Below are 6,425 nucleotides of genomic sequence, written 5' to 3'. Positions count from 1 at the left end.
TATATATATTTTTTTTTTAAGCATCTACCGACATCACACTACTGGGTCTGACGTCCCCTGTAACCATTACTTGGTACATTTTAACAGCATAAATAAAAACTCAAGGAAAATAAATACATTGGCTTCTATGAGGTCGGAGGCGGTGTGGAAGGGGCGTGGTGGGCCGCTGGAGGGGGTGGGGTGGAGGTGCGGGTCGGGTTGGGGTGCGGGTGGGGGGCGCTACCACAAGGCAGGTGGGCGAGGAGCAGACAGGACAGGAGGCGCCTGTGGGGGAGCGTGAGTCTTAAGTGTCCTCGTGCACGTCGGGGCTGTCGTCCGGGCGACCTTGAGGGGGCGCGGGGTGCCGAGCTCTCGCCCCCCAGGGCCACTAGCTCCAGGTGTCTCTTCCTGGCGGCATTCTTTCTGTCCCATTGCTGATGTAGGAAGCGCAAAAGAATGTTTTTTCTGTCACGATGATCTGTTCAGACGGGTACTCCCGAGTGGGCAGGGAGACCGAGGGACGTCTGTTCGAGGCTTTGCACCCAGAGTCGGCATGAAATGTACTAAAATTGCTTTTGTTGTAAACAGGCAGTGCTTTCAGAAAATCTACCATCTTGTTTCCTCAGCCGCGGCCACCACAGCCACCTTCTTGCCCCCAGTTTTTACCCCACCTTCTACCCCCCATTTTTACAATATTCTTGGCATTATGAGTTTAGCACCCAAGGTTCTGACCAATGGATGGTACTTGGGTGTCCACAAAAACCACGTGGGGAGCTTTTATAGACTGAAGACCTGACCAGTTGAGCTGGAATCCTGGCAAGGGCATGATTAACTCGGGAATGAGTGTTTGGGGAGAGCTCTGAAGGTCCTCCTGATGACACTGCTCACACCCATTCATGAGAGGCTCCAAAGGACTGTGACGTGTAAAAAGTGCGTGATTTTACAGAGGCATCAGTTTAAATTGTGCACGTTGATACGTTCAAGATAGCAGGGAGTCAGCCTGGCATGGACCTGTCTGTCTTCTTTTGAAGACTCACAGGGGTCCAAACACTTTATCTGATTCTCTTATTTAAGCCTGGATTTGTACTGCTAGCCTGGGCTACTGCCGTGAGCTCCAGACTCATGCATCCACCTACCTGCCTGCTCTCTGCACCTGGAAGTAAACAGACTTCTCCAGTGAATTTGTTCCAACAGCTCCTGATCTCCCCCATGCCTGTTCCACTCTCAACCTCAATAGTAACTCAATTCTTATACTTTCACAGGCTGAACCTTCTAGCCCTTACTACATCTTCTTCTCCTTCTACTCCACCTCCCCAAGGCTCAGTGGTATAGAATACACCTGCAATGCAGGAGACTCAGGAGATGCAGGTTTGATCCCTGGGTCAGGAAGATCCCCTGGAGGAGGAAATGACAACCCATTCCTATATTCTTGCCTGAAAAATCTCATGGACAGAGGAGCCTGGCAGGCTACAGTCCACGAGATTGCAAGGAGTCGGACATGACTGAATGACTGAATACATGCACACATAAACACACACACACACACACACACACACACACTCAGGGTTCAGTATCTTTACCATCTTTGTGGCTGCTCTTCCTAAGCCACCATTACCTCTCTCCTCAATAACTGCTCCAGCACCTAAACGATCTTGCTTCTTTCACCCTTCACTCGCTCCAGTCAAATGTCACCTTAACAAGAGTCCTTTCTGCCTCAAATGCAAGCCCCTCACTCCATCCCATTTCCTATTTTTTGCTTTTCTTTTTAGCATTTATACTAGCTCTGATAATTTTGTTTATTTTGTTATTGTCTGTTCTTTCCTAGAATATAAGTCCCAAGAAGGTATGAGTGTTTGTCTGTTTTATTAAACATGCTGGGTTCCCAGTGTTAAAAACAACACCAAGTGCATGACAGGCACTCCGTACATGTTTGTTGAATGAATGAATGAATTGCCCACAACAACTACATATTACTGCCTTCATTTTACTAACCAGGAAACAGAGGTTCAGAAGGTGTTACTTTCCCCAAGGCCACGCTATAAACAGAGTATGAATAGATTTTTGAACCCAGGACTGATGAGTTTAGAAATCATTCTTCTGCATGTAGAGGAGGGGCCACTTTTGCAATCTACCATAATTTCCTTCTAAATGTAGCTCCTGCATTGGCATTTCAAATCGAGATTACTATTCTCATAGATGAACGTGGAAGCTTAACTCAAAGACAAAGCTCTCTGCTCTCAGCCAAGATAACCCTGTAAGGCAACCATGGTCAGTACTGACATGATAAGGAAATCTACCCTACATGGCTCTTTTGCTCAGTGTTTCCCACTGGAGAGGAATCATAAAGAGAAAAATACTCAAACCATGGAAGCCCGTTTGTAAAAAGATTTTATTTTATTTTTTTAAGGCATGTAATGTCAGTAGTTGCAATGCCCAGGCTTCACTGCCTCGCAGCAAGTGGGATCTTAGTTCCCTGACCAGGGATCAAACCCTGTGTTCCTGAATTGGAAGACAGATTCTTAACCACTGGATCCCAGGGAAATCCCAGCACAAAGATATCTATCACTTAAGTACTCACTTATTTAGGAGAATCCTTGAGAATTCTAAGTCTGAGCTCCAGGGCCCATTTGAGAAGTCTGGGAGCTGAGAAGGAGTGAGCAAAAGATTCTATAAAGGAGCCATTTGGGAGGTAGGAGGAAAAGAAGGGGCATGTGATGTTCTGGGAGTAAAAGCAGAACAGTGCATCAAGGTGGGTTCCTGGAAACAAGATCAGAAAATGGTTTAATATGGAGAGAATAACGAAAGAACGAGAAAGAGAAAATAATGAATCTCCACTCAAGGATATAAAATAGGACTTTAATCAATAAAATATTAAGTACATAATAGGTCTTCCTATCCTGAATAGGAAGTGTTGGTATAGAAAGGATGTACATTCTTCTTAGATTAGTCTTTATTTTAAAAAATTAAAAAAAAATTTTGGCCACATCACATGGCATGCAGGATCTTAGTCTGCCGTCAGGGGTTGGATCATACCCCCTGCAGTGGAAGCTCAGAGGCTTAACCACGGGACCACCAGGGAAATCCTCTTAGATTAGTCTTTAATTCAAGGTAGTCCCGATAAAAACATCTCCCCCAAATTGATGGGACTTTAACAGTTATTATGAATCTTGACCATTGGGTTTGAAAGAGTAGAATAGCCTTTCCTGAAAAGGAAGCAAGAGTGGGACTCGCCTATTCATAAAACATGTTGCCAGTAAAAGAGATGGGGTGATGAATTGAAGAGGCCCCAGAATGAAAATATAGACTCAAGGGTCCATGGCTATTGTCAAATAATGAAGTGAGTATTTCACATTTGGGGAGGAAATGATGAATTATTTATTAAATCCTCTCTAAATTGGCTCGCCCTTGGGATACAAATTTAAGTTAAAAACTATCCTCAGGTCTTACTCCAAAATAAACTTCAGAGATAAATCAAAGATGAAAAGAGGGGGTAAAAAGCAATCCTTAAATCCATACAGCATAAAAAAATTCAAGAGAACATTTTCGTGATCTTTTAGAAAAACTAAAGGAAAAGATTGACAGATTTAATTGCAAGAAAACAGATTTCTCTTTTAGTTTGCTGTTGTTTTTTAGAGGACGTTTCTATAGAGCAAAAGAAAGCTTGAAGCTAAAAGACAAACACTAATGTGGAAGAAAAACTTTAAAACATCTATGAGAGAAGGGGTTAATAGCATTAAGATTAATTTTGAGGTTAAAGTTGAGGGTTAAATAAATGTTTAGGTTGACTGTCTTAGGCTCCATTGGCCCTTCCTTCCACCTCATCTTCCAGGTGGGCATGCTGGGCCATGGGGAGGTTGCTAAGTACCAGGAGCTGAAAGAACCCCACTCTTCCACCCAGAGGTCCCCCTGGATCCTCCTGTTCCCTCCCCACAAAAGGGGTGGCCATGGGGACCAGGAGTTATCCAAGTCCTCTTTCCCTGTGGCTGATCCCAGGGAACTTGAGGCCATCCTGGGCATCCACCCTGGAGGGTGAGTGGCTAGAACTGGTGGGTAGGGGGTAAGGGGTGTGCAGCCTGAGGGTAGATGGGGGGAGATGTGGAGGTTGTGAGCAACATCAGGAAGGGGATTGGAAGAGAAGATCTGGGGATGAGAGCCATAGTTGGGTAGGATCTGAGGTCAGAGGGGAGTGTCATAGGCCCCAGAAATGTCATATTTGCACACCCCAATCCTCCAGTTCGCAGTGAGTTCCCTTCGCTAAGGGGAGGTACACTCATGTCCTTGTTTTCAGGAAATGATGTGATGTATGAAAGCCCGTCTTTGGACATTAATTACTTAATTGCTTTATTCATTCAAAGATGATTTGTTGATCATTTGCTCTTATCCACACGGTGCTGGGTGCTGGTAATACTCCCCATGCCTTTGTTGACACATTTTAAGGCAATGTGAGAACACAGGTTTAAAATGAAAAACCATGAATAACAGATTTCTCAGCAACTATAAGTCGCTGCCTTCTCGGGGAGTGGGGGGTCAGAGAAAAAACAGGGTTTGGGTTTCCATCCTGTTTCCTAAGCCTGCTGTGTGCCAGGACTGGGGGAGACACTGAGATAAAGGGCTCATGAATCTCCACTGCTTATTAATTTCATGGAGGCGCAAACACAGGGTCACACAGTGTCTACAGTGAAACAATCTTTGAACTGACACAGCCAGTTTCAAAGCAGCTGAGATGGGTTGCCTTTTTGGCATTTGATTTTTGGTACTAGGCCAAAAAAAAAAAAAAAAAAAAAGAGGGTGGGGGATTTTATCATAAATACTGCTATCTAATCCTCTGTCACTTTGTAAGGGTCCCTTTGAATTTTTGATGGAAAAGATGTTTGTGTCCGGGTCCAGTTTCAGGACAAAGGGATATTAACGAACACAGAGCTCAGTTGATAGCGTTTAAAAACAAGTTCAAAGATCCTATATTTTGTAACCGAGTTGCTGAGCAATAATGGAAGAATTCCTGACCCAGCAGGGAGAGCCTGGCCAAGCCCTGCCTACAGAGGCTGACAATAAAGGCTCCTCCTCCCAGCTGTCAGTAAAAGCAAATACTCAGTCTTGATGGCCACAGGCTGCTCTCTCCAAGCTCGGGCAGAAGAGAGTGATGCACTGGGCTGTTTTTCTGAAATGACACAAAAATCTCAGTCGTGCTCTGGGGGATTGATTTAGAGGTCGGGGACTAGGTGGGTCAGCACAAGACTGGGAAACAGATGCCCCGGGTTCTAGTTCTGGCTTCTGACTTTGGCCAAGGTCTTCTCTGAGGCCCTGTTTCCTCATCAGTCTAAAAGGGGTCGTGAGCTGGTGAGTTCTATTTCCCAAGACTCCATGAGGATCCAGCGTGAGAGAGTCCATCCCCACCCCCACAAAACTCACCTGCATGGTCCAGTTAGAATCTCAAGCAAGGCCGAGAGCTCAATCCACGGCTCACTTGGTGGCTGCTCTTGTCCTTGGCCATGACCACACCTCTGTACCCACCTTCTTCACATCCCTGTCACCTCCTGTGTCCATGAACCAAACATCAGGGGCACCCCTTCCATTGTTCTGAAAAGACGTCTCTCCAGGTGCCAACTACATTTCCCAGCCTGTCTTGCATCCAGGGTGAGCTGTGGACCAGTTCTCATCCAGAGAAGGGGAGCGGAAGGGATGGGTCACTTCCTGATTGGGGTTTGTATGAAGTAGCTGGAACTTCTCCCTTCTCCTGGCCTTTATCTGCCTGCTCAATGCAAAGGGCTCCAAGGCCCTTAGGGTATGATAGAGCCTGAGAGAGAGGAAGCATGGATCCCTGAATCACCACATGGAGGAAAGCTGCCAATCAAAGAGTAACAATGAGGTTAAACCACTGATATTGGGGGGTTATTTGTTACGAGGCTAACATTACCCTAAAAGAGACACTGTCTCTGTGTACTTGCTTCCTCTGGCACACCTTCCCCTGCTTCCTTCCCTTCCAAACCTCTCAGACATTCACAGGTAACATTCAGAATATTGGGGTCATTGATGTTATCAATTCAGTCATTAATTGAACAAATATTTATAGCTCATTTTCCATGTAAGAGAAACGGGGCTGGGCACCTGGAACACAAAGCAGATTCCACCCTGTCCTTCCTGGAGGAGCTCATGGTCTAGTTACTGGCCTGAGGCTTCACCCTCCCATCTCAGGAGCCAGTTCACAGCCCAGTCTTCTGGTCCTGGACTTCACCTTCTCTCTGAAGGCAAACCTACCCTCACTGCTGAGGACACACCCTAGAGACGGTCTCTCCCACTCCCCCGTATTAAATTAAAACCTGGCGGGCCTCACTATACCATCCTCAGCCTTCTCATAGTTCCTCTAGCCCCATCCCATGGAGACCTCAAAAACCAGAACCTCCACCCCTTTGCATACTCCATCCCCTCCTGCCTTCTCTTCTCTTAAT

General features: G+C 45.9%; 1 pseudogene; it reads right to left on the bottom strand.

Moving 5' to 3' along the window:
- Positions 1-283: 283 nt before the first annotated feature.
- LOC102396315 lies at positions 284-660 on the bottom strand (annotated as a pseudogene).
- Between the last annotated feature and the right edge of the window lie 5,765 nt (positions 661-6,425).

Source organism: Bubalus bubalis, chromosome 14, assembly GCF_019923935.1.
Source record: "Bubalus bubalis isolate 160015118507 breed Murrah chromosome 14, NDDB_SH_1, whole genome shotgun sequence".
In the NCBI taxonomy this organism is placed as follows: Eukaryota; Metazoa; Chordata; class Mammalia; order Artiodactyla; family Bovidae; genus Bubalus; species Bubalus bubalis.
This window is presented reverse-complemented; position numbering and strand designations above follow the sequence as displayed.